Raw genomic sequence first — 18064 nt, forward strand, 5'->3', positions numbered from 1 at the left:
TTGTGAAAACTCAATTGGCACAATGAGTTCTTCATCATCTTTATCTTGTTCCTCAATTTAATTCAATTTTGCCTTCACCTTTGTTTTCAAAAATGTTTCTTTAGATTGATCATCAACATCAATATCCTCACTTGATTCACAATCATCATGACTTATCTCATTCATAATCTCTTTTTTAGCCATTTACACACCTCTATTGGTTGATGTCTTTCTAGAACAAGGCTTATAGTACAACCCACATAGCTCAACTGATGTGTTTTTTGCAATGGATCTTGTCAATACCATTATCTGATGAATGTAAAACATATAACAATCACTCTTCTCACTGCATTAAAAAACTAGTATGTAAAGTGCATAAGATTGAAAGAATTGAAATACCTAAAAACGTATCACCATTGGTATAATATTATCCACAAGCATGTAGCTTTTTCTACAAGCAAATAGTTGCATAAAACAATAATACATAGATTAGCTCGATATATGCACATTTTGCAATAAGAAAAAATTTCTAGAATAATGACCACATTAACATGTTTCTTGCCAAAGGAAGGGTTAAGACAGCCACTATCTTGCCAAAATGAAAAGCAATTATGATCCACGTTTTCAAAAATAGTGAATGCCACTTATAGAAAGTAAGTCTGTATTTCCAAGCTCGGTACCGAGCCCTATTTTTTAGATCAAAATTACACAATGCAGCGTGAATAGAAAGAACTCAATGCACATTTAGCCCCTTTGACAAGTTTTGTGCAACATACAGTAACTTGTATCATCTACAAGGGCACCCCAACCGAACCAAAAAAAGCAAGCGAGCCCTACTTCCTAGGGGAGCTTGGTAGTGAGCAAAGTTGTCAATGAGCGATCGTGTTTGCAACTCAGAAGGGAAATGAAGGGATGGACGTAAGAGATACCAAGGCATGGATGAAAGGGAAACGAAGGCAAAAAGCAGGGCTTGGCACCGAGCCCTATGTTCCATGATAGAATGGCACCAAAGTCTTGAGAGTCTAAGAGATAGTTGTAGCATACCTGGAATGATCAAGGGCTATCGGGAAGTCACACCTCGTTGCTTGTTCTTCCTTCCACACCTTATGAGCCTGCGATACACTCAACGTAGAAACTTGCAATCCACATTAGAACAAAGAATGAAGGAGCACAAAATATTTGAGGAGACCTAGAAAGCAGGGCTCGACGCCGAGCCCTATATTACAAGACAGCTTGGTACAAAGGAGAGACTTGGCTAGGAGGGGTAGCTTGAACGAATAGTTGCATGAATGAACCAAGACGACCCTTGGGGCGGAGAAGTGAACATGCCCTGTGAATGGTCAGATGCGTAGGAGAGCTGCTATAGGCTGCAAGATGGCAATGGAATTGTGAAGGGCTGAGAGACACAGGTCGCAAATGGAAGAAGAAAATGGGCAGAGGTGGGCATTGCGAGCTGGGAGGAGGCAGAGATGGCAGAGATGACGAGGGGAGAGGTTTTTGTTGAGAGGCATAGAGGTTGGCATTGGGACGATGGCTTGAGATGGAGAGGTGGGCGTTGAGACGATGGAGTTTTGGATGCGGTAGAGGTTTTGAATGGTAATCTCTAATGTATGGTAGAGTTTTGGATGTGGCAGAGTTACGACGCGGCAGCTGGTGGGCAGGAGGTGAACGACGTGAACGACACGGGAGTTGGTGGGCGAGCAGAGACTTTTATGAGCAACAGATTATACAAGCAAATTTTGTGAACAGGGAAAGATTTTGTGGGCATCATCCGACGTCCAGACTGTGAGACAAGGAACCGTGAGACAAAAGCACGAGAGGCCGGACTGTCAGTGTCCAATAATGTAAAGAAGTTGCTGCTCCTTCATCCTAAAGAGATATTTAGAAGGCTAATGCTCACAAAAGAAAAGAGCCTGCTCATATCTAACTAAAATTTGTGTTTTGTGCTCTGTGAATGCTTGGTAAATCTCAATTCCATGCAGTGAATGTTTTTCTGTTTTTTCTATGTGAATATTCTTTTGTGCTAGGTGCAACTGGAGCGATCAATTACGTCTTGGAAATTTGGCGTGAGATATGGTTCATAGTCTTCGGTTCTAGTCTCTTCCAAACATATAATATTAGAGTTGATATGTGTCTCTGTGGCTTGTATTTCATGTTTGTATATCTGTATTTAAAGATTGTATCAATATAGTTGAGTTTGCGTTTTGTTGGATTTTAAGAGGGAGCAGTCGAAGTAATACTGCAAGCTAGTGAAGAAAAATAGTAATATAGTACTACAAGCTACCACAAGACTCAACAATAAGCATGGAATGCAACAGACAGCTAGTAGACTAAGTTCAACGATGCAAGTGGCATGGAATGCGAGAGATAGCTAGCAAGGTACTTTAGCGGTGACCCTACAAGAAAAGTAGCATCAAAGCATAAATAGTAGCAAGCCATTGTATAAGCACAAGGCAAAGTTGGCGACAAGCTAGGAAATGGTTGCAATGGATGTAGCACCTTGAGCACAGTTGTAGTGGTGCTGACACAATAACTTAAAGAGTAGCATAAAGTTTTCAAGCAAGAACAGGGCAGGAGAAGTAGCATCGCCGAACAAAGTGACTAAAACAACGGTAAGCATAAGATTGAGACAGTGCAAGCATTGAAGCAAGCTACTAGCAGCAGCCAGCCACGCAACACAGAGCTAAGAGAGTAGCAGCAAGACACAAAGAAAGTAGCAAAAAATCAAATGCAGCAGCTCATCAACAAGAAGCACTAGGCTGACACCGAAGATAGGCGAATTGACGCAAATAGAGTCTGAGCAAAGACAGAATTGCCAAAAGAAGTGAGGGATGTTTCCTTTGTTGTAGCTTCGAATAGGTTGTAAGAGATAGAGGAAGAGCTTAATGAATAAGCAAATGGATCCAAATGAAGCCATATTCATAGTGGTTTGAACTATCGAGCGCCATCTCTTGGTTGAACATCAGTGCTGAAGGTAATACCTTTGAAGCCTAACATTATGAGTGACCTCTCATCAATAGGTGTCATTGAGAGCTCCAATGGTGATTGCTCGGTTGGGAAGGAGCAGCAAACTCAGGAAAGTTCTATCATCAGCAGCGACATCGATCAAAACAGCTGAGAAATGAAAAAAGTGGAAAATGCGATCGGCGGTGAGTTGCGACGTGATTGCCGATACTAACATGCGTAAAGGTAGTGCTACATCACAATACACACCCTCACAGACAAATACTACATACACACACACACGAAGGGAAGCACCGACAGAAGCTTAAGAGTACAAGCAAAGTAACTAGGGACAGAAGGAGTGTTACAATGACATCTGCTTTGCTGGAGTTGCAACGAATTGATTCTTTGTTGGAGTCTAGTTGCTGACGATTACGCTGTTGCAAATACATCCATTTTGGATTAGCAAAAAATCAATGCTATCTCCATAAATCCATGAATCATTTCTAGCTTCTATCTTCATAGCGAACCATGCACTCACACTGCAAGGAAGTAACCCCTTTTTCATACGAATCCAAATTTTTATGGATTATATGACGTAAACCACTCCGAAAATTGATGGAGAACACGATGGTTGCATATTGAGCAAATACAGATTGCAAAGATAAGAGAACTGGAGAACACGATGGTTGCATATTGAGCAAATACAGATTGCAAAGATAAGAGAACTCACCACCATTTGGAGGAGCAAATGCCCCAAACTTATAACAAGTTCCACGAATCCATGTTCTCCCATTGAAGAGCAAAAAAGGAGAATACCACAAACTTATATCTAGTTAAAGAAATCCATGATGTTTTCCCATTGATGGCCACCTCTCTTACAACCGCTCTCCGAGAAATGTATGCTTGTAAGCCAACACAATAAAACCTAGTATACTTGTCAAGTAGAAAAAAATGGGCAAGCTGAGCACGTGAGGGCAGAGCAAAATATATCACTCTCCTCATCAAAACAACATTTTGGGGTTGCAAAAAGCAGAAAATAACCTTTGCCATTTATCTTCACTTTGCATGTCAGCTACCAAAGCCCAATAAGGCCGCTCATCTCCATGCCCCTTGGAAACAGCATAACGTAGGACTGCACTTGCACTATAAGCCAGTAGTAACTTCAATCATGAATCAAACTACTCCAGTGAGATGTAAAGATGCCAATACAAACTTTGAACTCTCACATCATTCACAAGGCTTCCGATCTAAGAGCCCCTGCATAAAAGCTATACAGTAGATGCCTGAAACTCAGAACTTGACTCAGTTACATACTTTTGTAGGGTTTATTAGGAGTGTGGTCCTCTTGCTCCAGAGTCCAAACGAAACAAGACCAAAAAAATGGAAGAAGAGACTGCAGAAATGACTACTCTTAAGCATTGTCCAAATAGAGAGAGCCCATACCCATGCCTTCACCAGCTACTCATCCAATTAAATTATAGTATAAGGCGAGCATTCAAAGTAAGCCGTACCACTCAACTTCTTGCTTAAGTGCTTGCTGTAGACAACCAAAATGCAATTGGAACCTTCAATAAAATTCATCCTTCTTTTACTGATCAAGTTAATCCAGTCACTTTGTCGGATTACGTGCTCGAACAAGGACAGGATGTGAGAATAGAGGAATAAATGAACTTCTGTGAGTCTCTTCAGAACGAATATGCTTAACCCAACTCGATTATGCCCTAAACCACTTTTAGAATCCATTTGGTCATACCGCATTGTGCATAGTATACACCAAGGACAAGTCTGAAGACTCTGCCATCCACGAATTTCATGAGAAACCCCATTGGAAACTTCAAACGCACGGATGCACATTAAGAGCAGTGCACATACTGACATGCATCAAAGAAAGCATCCAGGCGTTTCAAGGCTCCTGTGCACTTCTTTGCCCCCTATCCAAATCTGTAAGGACTGAACTGGACAACACGATGGTTGCATGTTGAGCAAATACAGATTGCAAAGATTAGAGAAACTCACCACCATTTGGAGCAGCAAATGCCGCAAACTTATATCCAGTTACACAAATCCATGTTCTCCCAATGAAGAGAGAACAAGAGGAAGGAGAATGCCACAAACTTATATCTAGTTAAAAAAATCCATGTTTTCCCATTGAAGTACACTTGTCTTAGTAGGAAAAAAATGGGCAAGCTGACCACGTGAGAGCATAATATATCCCTACACTTCATCACACGAGCAAAATATATCACACTCCCTCTCGTCCTCAAATACACATTTTGGGGTTGCAAAAAGAAGAAAATAACCTTTGCCATTTATCTTCACTTGCATGTCAGCTACAGTTGCTTCCAAAGCCCTTCAATCATGAATCAAACTACTCCATTGAGATGTAAAGATGCCAATACAAACTTTGAACTCTCACACCATTCACAAGGCTTCGGATCCAAAAGCCCCTGCCTTGATCCCCATCATAGGAGTGTGGTCATCTTGCTCCAAATGAAACAACACACAAAAAATGGAGGAAGATTCTGCAGAAATGACTACTCTTACGCATTGTCCAAATAGAGAAAGCGCATCTCCATGCCTTCACCAGCTACTCATCCAATTAAATTTCTAAATAGTAGAAGGCGAGCATTAAAAGCATGCCATACCACTCAACTTTTTGCTTCAGCATTGCTCCTCCCCAGGCAGAGCTGACCAGGTTCAAATAGCGATGTCATGGATCCATGTGTTGCCTAAAGACCTGATCATTCTCATACTTCTCTACACAGAAATAACCCAAAATAAGAGGGCACACCCCAGTATTCCTCAACATACAGAACTTTGACACAGATGCACATAGGAGAGCAAATGCACCTTCCAACAACACCCTGTATATCATCGCATCCGAGGTGCGACGTCCAAATCTCAGCCTATCAAAAAACGTACCGACGGAAATGAAAAACACGATGGTTGCATATTCAGCAAACACAGAATTCAAATATAGGCGAAAGTCCACCACCACCATTTGGAGCAGCAAATGCAGCAAACTGAAAAGGTGACAAAAGGAAAGAGCTCCGCCACCTCTCTTAAAACTTCTCATCAAGATGTGAATGCGTATAAGCGCTTCCTCCTACCACCACATCAAAACCTTACGTAATTGACAACGTAGAAAAAAAGAGTAAGCTGACCCCATAAGAGCAGAATGTATCTAGTTTTCCATCTTCCAATCAAACTCTTGGGGTTGAAAAATACAGAAAATAACCTCTGCCAATATACCTCACTCCATGTAAGCTACGGTTGCTCCAAAAGCTGCAAGGGCCACTCAACTGACATGTCAATTTGAGAATCACCTTCAGACCTCCACATCAAATACACGTGAGCAAGTACACTGTGCATGGCACACGGATCAATAAGCAAATACATATTTCTGATTACCAGAAACATCAACACTACCTCCATACGGCTAGCAAATTCTGCAACCTTATGCCAACCTAGCTAAATCCCTCTTGCAGATTCAAACTGAGACTTTCAAGTTTCAATGTTTCACCCTCACAGCTCCCTGCGTCGCCCCAAACCTGACCTTCCTCCCACCATGCTACCCAGCTTCACAAAATATAAAAGATATATTATTACACAACCATTCCTTCGAGCCTAAAATTTAGACTCATATAATATACACAGGAGGACAAATAACCCCATCACTATCCTTGCAGGGATTGTCAGATTTAACAGCCGGCTTTATATCTATCACCTTCAGCTCTACACTTCAAACACACACCGTGCATTCCAGGACGGTCCATAAGCATATACAGATTTCAATGAGAAGCATCAGTACCACACCTCCACACGAGAAGCAGATGCTGCAAACCTATCCTTACCTGGCCAAATCCACTTCTCCTATCGAGGGCTCAGGCAATGTCAGCTTGCAATCCAACACCCATAGAGTCTTCTCTGTCCTCAACAAAACTCAGTACCACCTCCTGCTGAACCAATGCAGACATGTGACTCCATTCCCCTATAAAAATAAAAACATTGAGACAGACGGAAACACTGCAAGGGGAGGATGCGCAACTCAGTGTAGACAACCAAAAGGCATTTGATTCAGCATGATTCATCTTTCATCTACTGATCAATTTAAACCACTCTACCTTGTCTTATGACCTACGCCATTACTAGAATCCACTTAGTCGTAGCATATTGTGTATAGCATAGACCAAGGACAATTTTGAAGGCTCTGCCATCCAGAAACTTGGAGGAGCTCAATTCGAAACTTCAAATGTAGAAATGGCACATTAAGAGCAGAAACACATCCTGACATGCACCAAAGAAAGCACACGTGCACTTTAAGGCTCCTATACATTTCCCGCTATCCAAATCTGTAGGGACTGAAATGGAGCACGTGATGGTTGCATCTTGACCAAATATGGATTTCAGATAAGACAAACTCAAAACCACCACTTGGAGCAGCAAATGCCGCAAACTTACATGTAGTTACAGAAATCGATGTTCTCCCATTGAAGAGCAGACCAAGGAAAGAGCACGGCCACCTCTCTTACAACTGCTCATCAAGATGTAAAATCTTGATTTTCACATCAACATTGATCCTCTGCAATTTTTCTTATCTCTTGGCTTGATTTTCACATCGACATTCATCCTCTGCAATTTTTCTTATCTCTTGGCTCCATGTTCTGCCCTCAACCTGAACTTACTCACACAACTCTACACGACACGCTGCATCATCAAATATAAGTGGGAAAACCAGAAACTTTGATAGTTTAGGTATACGAATAATTTGCACCAGAGGCCAAGTGCATATTCCATCAATACCCTTACATACTAAAGAACCATGAAAGGGAGCATCGGCATAATGCTTCAATTTGAGAATCACCTTCAGCCCTCCACATAAGACACACGTGAGAGAGTACACTGTGCATGCCACAGGGATCGATAAGCAAATACATATTTCTGATTAGCAATGCCACCTCCATACGGCTAGCAAATTCTGCAAACTTGAGCCTACTTCGCCAAATCGCTCTTGCAGATTCAAACTGAGACTTTCAATGTTTCACCCTCACAGCTCCATGCGTTGCCCCAAACATGACCTTACTACCATTCCTTCATAACAGAAAATTTCGACTCAGATATCTATTCTTACATAGATGACCATGAAGAGGGGAATTATCAGATTAACGGCCGGCTTTTCCAAACATGGACTTCTTGAATTTCTGTATCACCTTCGGCTCTCCACTTCAAACATACACTGTGCAGTCCACGACAGTCTATAAGCAAATATTGATTTCAAATGAGAAGCATCAGTTTCACCTCCACACGAGAAGCAGATGCTGCAAACCTATGCTTACCTGGCCAGATTCACTTGTCCTATCGAGGACACAGGCAATGTCAGCTTGCAATCCAACACCCATAGAGTCTTCTCTTACCTCAACAAAACTCAGTACCACCTCCATCTGAACCAATGCAGACATGTGACTCCGCTCCCCTATTAAAATAAAAACATTGAGACAGACGGACACTCTGCAAGGGGAGGATGCACAACTCAGTATAGATGCACAACCAAAAGGCATTTGATTCAACAAGATTCACCCTTCATCTACTGATCAATTTAATTCACTCATCTTGTCTGAACATCAGAAGAATACAGGAATATAAAATTTGGTAGATCATCTTTGCTAAGCATCTTCACAATGAATTTACTTATGCCAACTCAATTGTGCCCTAAACCAAAAAGGACTGCCACCATTTGGAGCAGCAAATGCCACAAACTTGTTTCTACGTACCCAAATCCGTCTTCTCGCCATCAAACGCATCAGTTGATGACGCGCCATAGCCTAGGCTGTAAAACAAGCCATCCAAGACCTCTTAAAGCAGGAAGCTATACATCAGCCAATGCAACAATATCTGAGATTACACCTCCACACTCTCAACCATGCGCCAACCTTGTCTAGGATAGAGATGCAACATATGATACATCACGTGTGAGGAGTGGTAGTGGACTAAGCATCTGCAAGCAAATTATTAGGCACGCGGCAGGGAGCAAGTGAAAGACAAAGCCTGACAAAAAGTCAAGGGCATGTAGGTCTAACATTTCAATAGCTTCACCTCAGATGCACAATTACTACTCCATAAGGCGCAGGACAGATTTACACGTGACAACACTAACAAGCAGAACCGCCACACTAGCTAAGACAATTGGCCTTTACAACTATTATCGGGTATGACAAGTAAATGACAGGTATCATTTTTCGGCATGGACCTAACCTATTAAACAAGCCATCCAAAAGTTTTTTCGAAATAGGAAGTTACCCATCATTCCAATGCAAGACAGCACTCGATTTGAGCTATACCGCTCCCCGCCATATCTGAGAGGCCACCTTCACACTCTCTCATTTTCGAACGCACGGCAAAAATCGAGCATCGTCGACAAGACCCTCAAAGCTGGCGTAGCGAATTGCCGCCACGTATCGCGTTAACTCCTTGATGTGAGAAAAGCATGCCAGATCTTGTTGCTAAACGGCACTGGGTTAAGAAACCTCGCAACAATATTTGAGAGTAAAGATCAAACATGAATTCCTGCGCAGGGAATTGCCGCCACGTGTCGCTCTTGCTCCACAAGCAGATGTAACATGTACGTTGAATGACAGTAGAAGCTATGAATCTTTGCTGGGAAGAAATGATTAGGAGCAGAGAACATGAAAAAGAAAAACGTGAGCAAAACAATCAAGTTTTTCGAAAAGCTGGCGGTCGGATCGATCCACAAAAGTTATGGGTCCAGATTGTGCAACCTAGCTTATGCGCGCACCTCGTGTCGTTGCGTGCGCGTAAAGCCCGGAAAAAGCACAAAGATAGGTTTGTTGAGCTACAACGAGTGGCCTCTCGAAGAAGGCTCTCTGGCACGGAGAGAGCCAATCTCTGAAGATGTCTAAGATACTGTCTTCTGCTAAAGGAACTGATTTGAAGAAAACTGAGGGAGCCAAAGGAGTGATGAATGGAATTGGGATCGATGTCTTCATTGTTGCAAGAGCCAAGATATCCGTTGCTGAGAATGGAGGATCGACAGGCAGATTGCCTTCGCCGAAGAGAGATGATGAAATTCCTTAAGCGAATTGGTCTTTACAAGGGAACAAGGTCGGTTGAGTAAAAAGCCTCCTTGTCTTCCAGTAGTCGGCAAAATAGATCCGGGCAAGTAGTTGTATTTATATACATGAATTTAGTGCTATTTTGTAAAAGTTGTTAAATAATATTTTCCATCTTCACTTGATTGTTAAAATGAATTTAGAGCTTAGATTTAAGTAAACTTGCAATTTGAGAAGAATTAATTATGATATGAAGAAGAGCACTATAATAGTAGAATTTTTTGAAATACACTATAATATTATTATAAGAGTAACAATACATTAAAATTTATGTAGTAGACCTAAAAGTGGTTATTATTGGAATTGTTATAAATGGAGTTATATATCACTAAAAACATGACGTTTTTATAAGCATTTTTTAATAACAGTTCATACATGAATTATTTTATGTGTATTGAAAAAAAGTAGTAATGCTTTGAAAATAGAAAAAATTGAGTAATATATGTTATGAATTAAGAGTCCTTCAAGAGTATGATTTAACTATAGTTTGATATAGGAAGTCCTTTACATGTATTGAAAATGGGCTTGTACTTAAATATACTAGATTATGTCTCTATTTTTTAGAAAGTAAAATTTTTTTGTAGATGCTGGATTTCCACTGGGGTTATTGTAGCCATATTTCGAGTCGGTTGTGTTGAGTTCTTTTATGTATTTCTCTTCGAGTATATCCACTTTACTTTTAAAGTTTGTGGTGGCTAGTATTTCTGTTTTGAAGTTCGAGTGGAACGGTTTGTACCTGTTAACATCATGTTTCAATTTTAATGGAGGATTGGTTTGGTGCTGTGCTATCCATTTTTCAAGATTTCTAGTTTGTCCAATATATCTTTTTTCTGTAGCAATACATAGAATAGAATATATGTAATATGGGCCTTTTGTGCCTTTTTCTTTGTCTTCTTCGCGATTTCCTATTTGAAATAGCAAAATGAAGTACGATGAGTTTTTCTAGTGTGTTAGAAGATGAAGTTTGAATGTATTTTAAGATATGGAGTCTAGGGGGCTGAAATATATTGTTCTTTGGTGGAGTCAAGAAAAACTCAAAATGTTCGCCATATGCTTCTTTTGCAAAATTTAAATCGATAATGGAAGTTATACCTTCTATGGTAAATGGCAACTCTTTTGCTTTTTTTTAATCATCTGTTTGGAACATGTTGTTGAAATCCGCTAGTATGACATTTCCAGTCTTACGATCTATTTTGAGGAGTTCAGCTAAGCTGACATTGCAGCCAAAGTGTAGAAGTTCAAGGCAATAAGCTAAAATTCCTTCTGAGTGCTTATCTATTATAGCTTGTGCTTCTGTTCTCAACATCATTGGAGTAATGATATCGTCCTCTTTTGTGATTTTTTGAATTATGTACTTAGTTAGACCTACATTATGTTTGAAATGATATTATGTATATGTTATTTATTGTATTTTTAAAATTTAAAATTTAATCATTTTTTATAAATAAAATTGGGTTACTAACCATTTGCTCTCATTTCTTTGTCCCCATGTTCTGCCTTCCATTGTTGTACTTCATGTTGATTGTTATCCATGAAATTCCTAAGGTCTTGCAGTGTGCTCCATCCATAAATGTATTCATTTGGTTCCTTTCCAGCCATGTTTACAAGACGCATTTGAGCTGTATACAAGAAATAATTTTGTCCCTTTGTTCTTTTTATTGATTTCTCTTGATCTTGTTGAGCCAATTGGGCTTTACTTTTGAATTGATTAAAGATCTGCGAAATAGTAATCTATTTTAAATTAGAATATAAACTAATGTGAAGAAATACTACAATGCTTAATATTGAAAACGTAATGTACCTCGTCTGATGTTGCCATATTTTATTATTTCTTGTTGTTCAAATAAGTTTTTTGATAGATCCTGCATATTAGTTTGTATATCAAAAGTTTCTTTTCTCTTATATTGATGAATATTTAATCAAAGGAATTTCTATTGATTACTATTTTTTTAAAGTTCATGTAAGCATTGGAATGAAGTTAGATGGATTGATTTTAACTAAGATTCTTAAGTTGTTTCGAGAGGTGACTCATGAAAGCATGGCATACGTTAGTCCTGGTGCAAATGATTTTTGTGTTACTACAAGAGCCTTTCCTTTGAGTGTGCATCCTTGTGACTTGTGTCCTGTAATTGCATATGCTAGTGTGATTGGAAAAGTTGTTTTGTGATACCATATTGAGTTTAATACCTTCCGTTTATGTTTTGATCGTCTTAGTGTGATTTTTTTATTTGTTGATAAGATCTTGGCATGAAATTTTAAAATGTTGTTTGTGTTATTATCTATTTCTAGTGATATGACACTTGCAATAGCGCCAGTTGTAGCTCCGATTATGAGATCTATATTTTCTGTGATCATCACTTTTGCTTGTTCGAGGATGCTGGATTTCTGGATGGTCCATGAAGAATCGAGCAGAGATTTTGCCTGATTTTCTTGAAGGTGTAGCAAGATTTGATCTGCATTGGATGTCACAATGATGCTTTTAATTTGATGCTCTTTGAATTTCTTATGTAATATGAGCTCATTATAGTATCTTGTGTCTTTTTGATGGGTGCACAGTATAGTTGTGTCCTTGTCAATGAAATCGTTTGCTTCACTATCACTTATGATTAAATTACCTAGGTAATACTGAATCTCTTCTACCGTTGGTTGTCTTATTCTAATTATGTTTAAGAATTCTATGTATGTTGGATCTTCTAGGTGTCGTATTGATGTGTGAAGGAATGAAAAGGTTACAGTTGTCCAGAAACCCGAGTTTCCAATTTAGCATTTTCTACAGAATTCATTTTCTTGCACCTTGCATTTGCATACTGGAGGCAACTGGGACATATCTCCGAATAAGAGCATCTTTTTATTTTCAAAAGGCTGCAAGATTGTTTGCTTGTAAGTTTCGCATAGTTGTCTGATTACTTTGTTTAATGTTTGGCATATCGTCATTGAGATCTCATCAATTATTATGATTTTTGCATTTTGCAATTCTATGTATCGTTCGTCTGACACTGGTAAGGAGGCACGAAACATATCGTGTCTCTTTGGTAGAGCAAATTGATGATGGATAGTAGTTGCCAATCGACTTAGTCTCATTGCAATAGCTCCTGTTGTTGCTGCTAGAACAATCGATTTTCCTTGTTTTACATAATTATAAGTAATGTACTTGATCATAAATGTCTTTCTTGAACCAGGAGTACCACAAATGACATGAAGTCCTGTGGGTGATTTATTTATCTTTTCGTAAATTTCTTGTTGTTCAGAAGAAAGAGTTGCGCGCGTCTAATTATCTCTTGCTCAGATATTCTTGGATATTGTCGTCTTTTTTGGTCAATATCTCTTTGTAATACTGTAGTTTGAGTAGAGTTTGCTATTAAAATAGATTGACATATTTGGTACATCAATAACAAGTATGGTTTATAAAGAGTGAACACGGAGAACAATGTTAATATTCTCATTTTTAAATATACGTCGAAGAACATCTTGCCGTCATGAGCACCATATCCGAAAGGATAGAGGAATGGGAGTAATACATACTCTAGTGTTAATCCGTCACATTGTGATAGACCTTCCATAGATGTTATGAGTTGACGCTTAATAATTCTTGTTGAATCACGAAGTACAATTGTCCCAACTTCATGTGATGTTTTTTTTTTGAATTGATGAGTTGTAGGTAGCATGTTGATTTGTTCTAGTAATGACAAGTAGTTGTTCTCATGTGCAATTTTCATAAGATCGAATGGTGAGTCAGCATAGTCTCTTTCAAGGATATCAGAAATAACTTCTGAAGAAAGAACACTTACTCCTAGTTTTGGATGCGGTCGTTCATACATTGTCAAGTATTTTTTAAATATGGAGTTTGTTCTAGAGTTAAACGCTAGAACGTGTTTTGTTGTTGATAGTAAGTTTGTTGAGTTACTACAGAATCTTTGTTGGCGATTTCAACATATTAGTGGATTATTCAACATCGATCTCCTTTGTAGTATACCTGTTGCTAAAGATGTAATACCTTTAGAAACGTTTAGGGATATATCGATTATAAAAAGCATTTGCATTTGAAATATGTCCGTACCTAATACATTCTATAAATAGTATGGATCATAGGGAACCAAGTACAACTTTCTGAATGGACTATCTATGCATGCTTTACAAGCCATTTTTGACCTATGTCCTAGGCCATTTTCTACATGCAAACTTATGAACGTATTGGATAAGTCATATGGTGTTATACTTGATTCTAGTAGTGATATTACTGATTTTAACTTTGTAAAAGAACCTGTGTTAAATTCTATTCTACCACAATATACACAATATTGCATCTTCGAAATATATTGAGAAGTGATTTGGTTCCATTCTTTTAGAAATTTATTGATGAATAGCCATGAGGAGAAACTCGGTTGTAAGCGTCTTTTCTTGTTTTCTATGCTAATGTAGGAAGCACGTTCTCTCCTTTCAATAAAAGACCTTTTCATATTTATAAAGTAAATTATATTTAAAGTAGAAGCACCTACTTTATTTTCTTGTTGTGGATGAGAGCATTAAAAATTACTTGAAATTCACCAATTCAAATATTTTGCAAACAAAATATCAAGGTTGTTAACACTATTATTTTCACTCAAAATTTATAACGTCTCTAGTTTATGTTGATACCAATTTGAATATAGCATATAGGAATTTGAATGTAGCATATAGCATTTCGAATATAGAACATGGTACATAGATCTTTCTTTTTGCACATAGGAGTTTGTGTTTAGCATATATTTTTTTGCATATATTTGTAGCTATTTGAATTTGGGATATAGCAGTTTTTATTTATCACTTTGTATATATTTGGTAGCAATTTGAATTTGAGATATAGCACTCTAAATTTCGTACATATCATTTTGCATTTAGAATTAGCACTTAGCATTGATCAACTAGCATTTTTGCATTTAGCAAATAGCACTTTGTATCCAATACATAAACAAATAAAATTAACCACACATTCGTGTGGGGGGAGAGTCAACACATTTCCTCTCCAAAAATTATAAGACCAAGGAACGTGCCCTTCCTTGGGTTCATATGATTTTGCATTTTGCACATAGCATTTTGCATATAGTATGTAACAATTTGAGTTTAGGATATAGAACATAGCACTTTGCATTTTGCACATGGTACTTTGTTTTTAGAAATGTATGCTTTTGGATTTTGTACATAGTATTTTGAATTTTTGAAAATTTAATGGATCAATTTTGTAGTACAAAAAACTTTGAGGTTGTTGGAAATCGCCCATGCGTAGCAGCTCAAATTACGAGCATCAATAGCACGACCATCGAAGCAACAAGGACGAGCTACAAGAACGTCAAGCTAATGCCAATCAAAAACTCTGAATCATCAAGCTGCCTCTACAAGGTTTTTAAGAGCAAGTACCTTTAGGAGCAACTTGGCACACAAGAGCTACTTGACTACTTGAAGCTACATCAGCTTGAAGAGATCAAGAACACTCAATGCACAGCAGATTGGAGCTCTCCCACTATACAAACTGAAACGGATGGAGGACTGGTGCTAGCGGAGGAAGGTGAGCTAGCCAAAAGGTGTGGACAAGATTGGCTCCTGAACGTTCTATCACCAAATCTCTTCACCCATGAAAGTGATAGTGATTCTAACTCAAAGGATGGGGAACTTGAGCCAAACATTTGCAGCGGACATACGAATATGAACAACCGTACTAATCATCACGCTGCCTCTTGAATACTCTGAATCTTCACACTGCCTTTCAAATACTCTGAACCGTCACGCAGCTTTTAGAATCATGTGCATCTCATTACAGGCTGAAGCCAAGAAAACGACCCTATGAACTGTTACTACATCTACAAGTGAAGCCAATAAAAGAACTACTCTGGAACTTCTATTGTTGCTTGTTTATATGGTGTACGAAAAGAAATGCCTTTAATTACTTACACATAAAACACTTTTGGTCTATGGAAAATAGTTAAAGGGTTGACACACGGGCAGTCACACGGGCTAGGGATGCAGACTTGGAGTACAGATCAGTAAGCCTTGCTAACTTGGCCTCTCTCTTAAAGCATTATGGTAATCTCAGCATGTGCTTCTCGATCCTTGTCTATAGCACCTGTAAAGAATAAGGGAGAGAGATAGGAGACTCAAGTTCAGCTTTCTTGACAACACACGAAAAGAGAGAGGACACAAGGTTGGAGGGTGAAGCCTTTCTTCACTTTTGCACACAACAACAATACAATAGAAGAGGGAAATACCCTATATGTCGAAACCTAGAATACGTGGTTCATATGTGAACCCAAACCAAAAAACATACGTGGTAGTCTAACTACACCACGAGTATAACTAACATAGGCGGTGACATAAATGATAGTCATCCAGGAGATGTATCGGGGGTAGAGCTTGATATCTCAACACTCCCCCTCAAGCTCAAATCCATCTCACGTACACCAAGCAAGCTCCTAAATCTGCGAAGCTTCTCGGTACCCAATGCCTTCGTAAAGATATCAGCCACCTGCTCCTCAGTGCTGACATAGACAAGATCAATCTCACTAGCTAGAACCTTCTCTCTCACAAAGTGATAATGCACCTCAATGTGCTTCGTTCTAGCATGATAAACTGGGTTATTAGCAAGCATGATGCTGCTAATGTTGTCACAATGAATGACAACTGTTGCATGAACTGACTGTCCCATATCTGCAAGTAGCTTCCGTAACCAAGCTACCTCACATGCAGCCATTGCTGCACCCCTGTACTCAGCCTCTGTGCTCGACAAGGCAACTGTTGGCTGCTTCTTGCTGCTCCAACTGATGGCACCACTCCCAAGAGAAAACATAAAACCACTAGTAGATCTCCTGTCTGAGACACTACCAGCCCAGTCAGCATCTGTGTATCCATGTACCTGTAATGCACACCCAGCTTCATAAAACAGTCCATAATGCAATGTGGACTTCACATACCGCAGTATGCGCCTAGCCGCATCCAAATGTGGCTTCCTCGGTGCCTGCATAAACTGACTCACCAGCCCCACAGCATAGCTCAAATCTGGTCTGGTTATAGTCATGTAAATCAAGCTACCTACTATGCGCCTGTACATAGTAATATCTTCAAGAAGCTCGCCTGACTCTGCATTGAGCTTCACATTCTGCTCCAATGGAACAGAGATAGGCTTACAGCCTGTCATCCCATATTTGGACAGCATGTCCAAACCGTATTGCCTTTGCAACAGCCATATCCCACTCGGGGATCTAATAACCTCAATGCCCAAGAAGTAACGCAGCTCTCCCAAATCCTTCATCTCAAATTTCTGCTTCAACAGCAGCTTCACTTCATTAATGTCTGCATCACTATCACCTGTAATAATCAAGTCATCAACATAGATGACTATAAGCACAATCCCTCTGTTTGTCCTTTTCACATAAAGTGAAAAATCTGAATTGGAAATCTGAAATCCAATAGTAACAAGATATTGCCCTATCTTGTCTGACCATGCCCTCGGCGCCTGTTTTAAGCCATACAAGGCTTTGCGCAACCTGCATACAAAATCGGGGTGTGCTTTATCCTCATAACCTTCTGGCTGCATCATATAAACCTCTTCCTGCAAGTCACCATGCAAGAAGGCATTTTTCACATCCATCTGATGCAAAGACCATCCCTTTGCAGCAGCCATAGCAATTACTACTCTCACGGTTGCCATCCTTGCAACTGGGCTGAAAGTTTCCTCATAGTCAATTCCATATGTCTGTGCAAAACCTTTGGCAACCAATCTTGCCTTGTACCTGCTAACAGACCCATCAGCATTGTGCTTTACTTTGTAAACCCACTTGCAGCCAATAGCCTTCTTTTCATGAGGCAAAGGCATCAAATCCCAAGTGTGGTTTGCATCCAAGGCAGCCATCTCTTCATCCATAGCTGCTTCCCAATTTTTATGCCCTGCTGCATCCTCAAAACATGTGGGCTCTGGCTCCTCTAGAACCTTGACCATATAAGCATAGTGATGTGCTGTATACCCATCATATCTCAGCCTGTCA

General features: G+C 39.4%; 1 long non-coding RNA gene across 18 annotated transcripts; it reads right to left on the reverse strand.

Moving 5' to 3' along the window:
• Positions 1–5098: 5098 nt before the first annotated feature.
• LOC147894942 (uncharacterized) lies at positions 5099–10071 on the reverse strand. 18 transcript variants are annotated; one of them, XR_015541973.1, is made up of 5 exons: positions 9223–10071; positions 8697–8752; positions 8057–8433; positions 5983–7827; positions 5099–5831 (listed from the first exon to the last, which is right to left on the reverse strand). It is a non-coding gene; the product is annotated as an uncharacterized LOC147894942 (long non-coding RNA). The 18 variants fall into 18 exon arrangements; XR_015541981.1 differs by having other exon boundaries at positions 5983–6031; positions 6178–6289; positions 6780–7827; positions 8057–10071; XR_015541980.1 differs by having other exon boundaries at positions 5983–6031; positions 6178–6210; positions 6355–7827; positions 8057–10071.
• Between the last annotated feature and the right edge of the window lie 7993 nt (positions 10072–18064).

The sequence above is a fragment of the Dipteris shenzhenensis genome, chromosome 13, assembly GCF_047967505.1.
Source record: "Dipteris shenzhenensis isolate YYH24624 ecotype China chromosome 13, Dip_SZ_1.0, whole genome shotgun sequence".
In the NCBI taxonomy this organism is placed as follows: Eukaryota; Viridiplantae; Streptophyta; class Polypodiopsida; order Gleicheniales; family Dipteridaceae; genus Dipteris; species Dipteris shenzhenensis.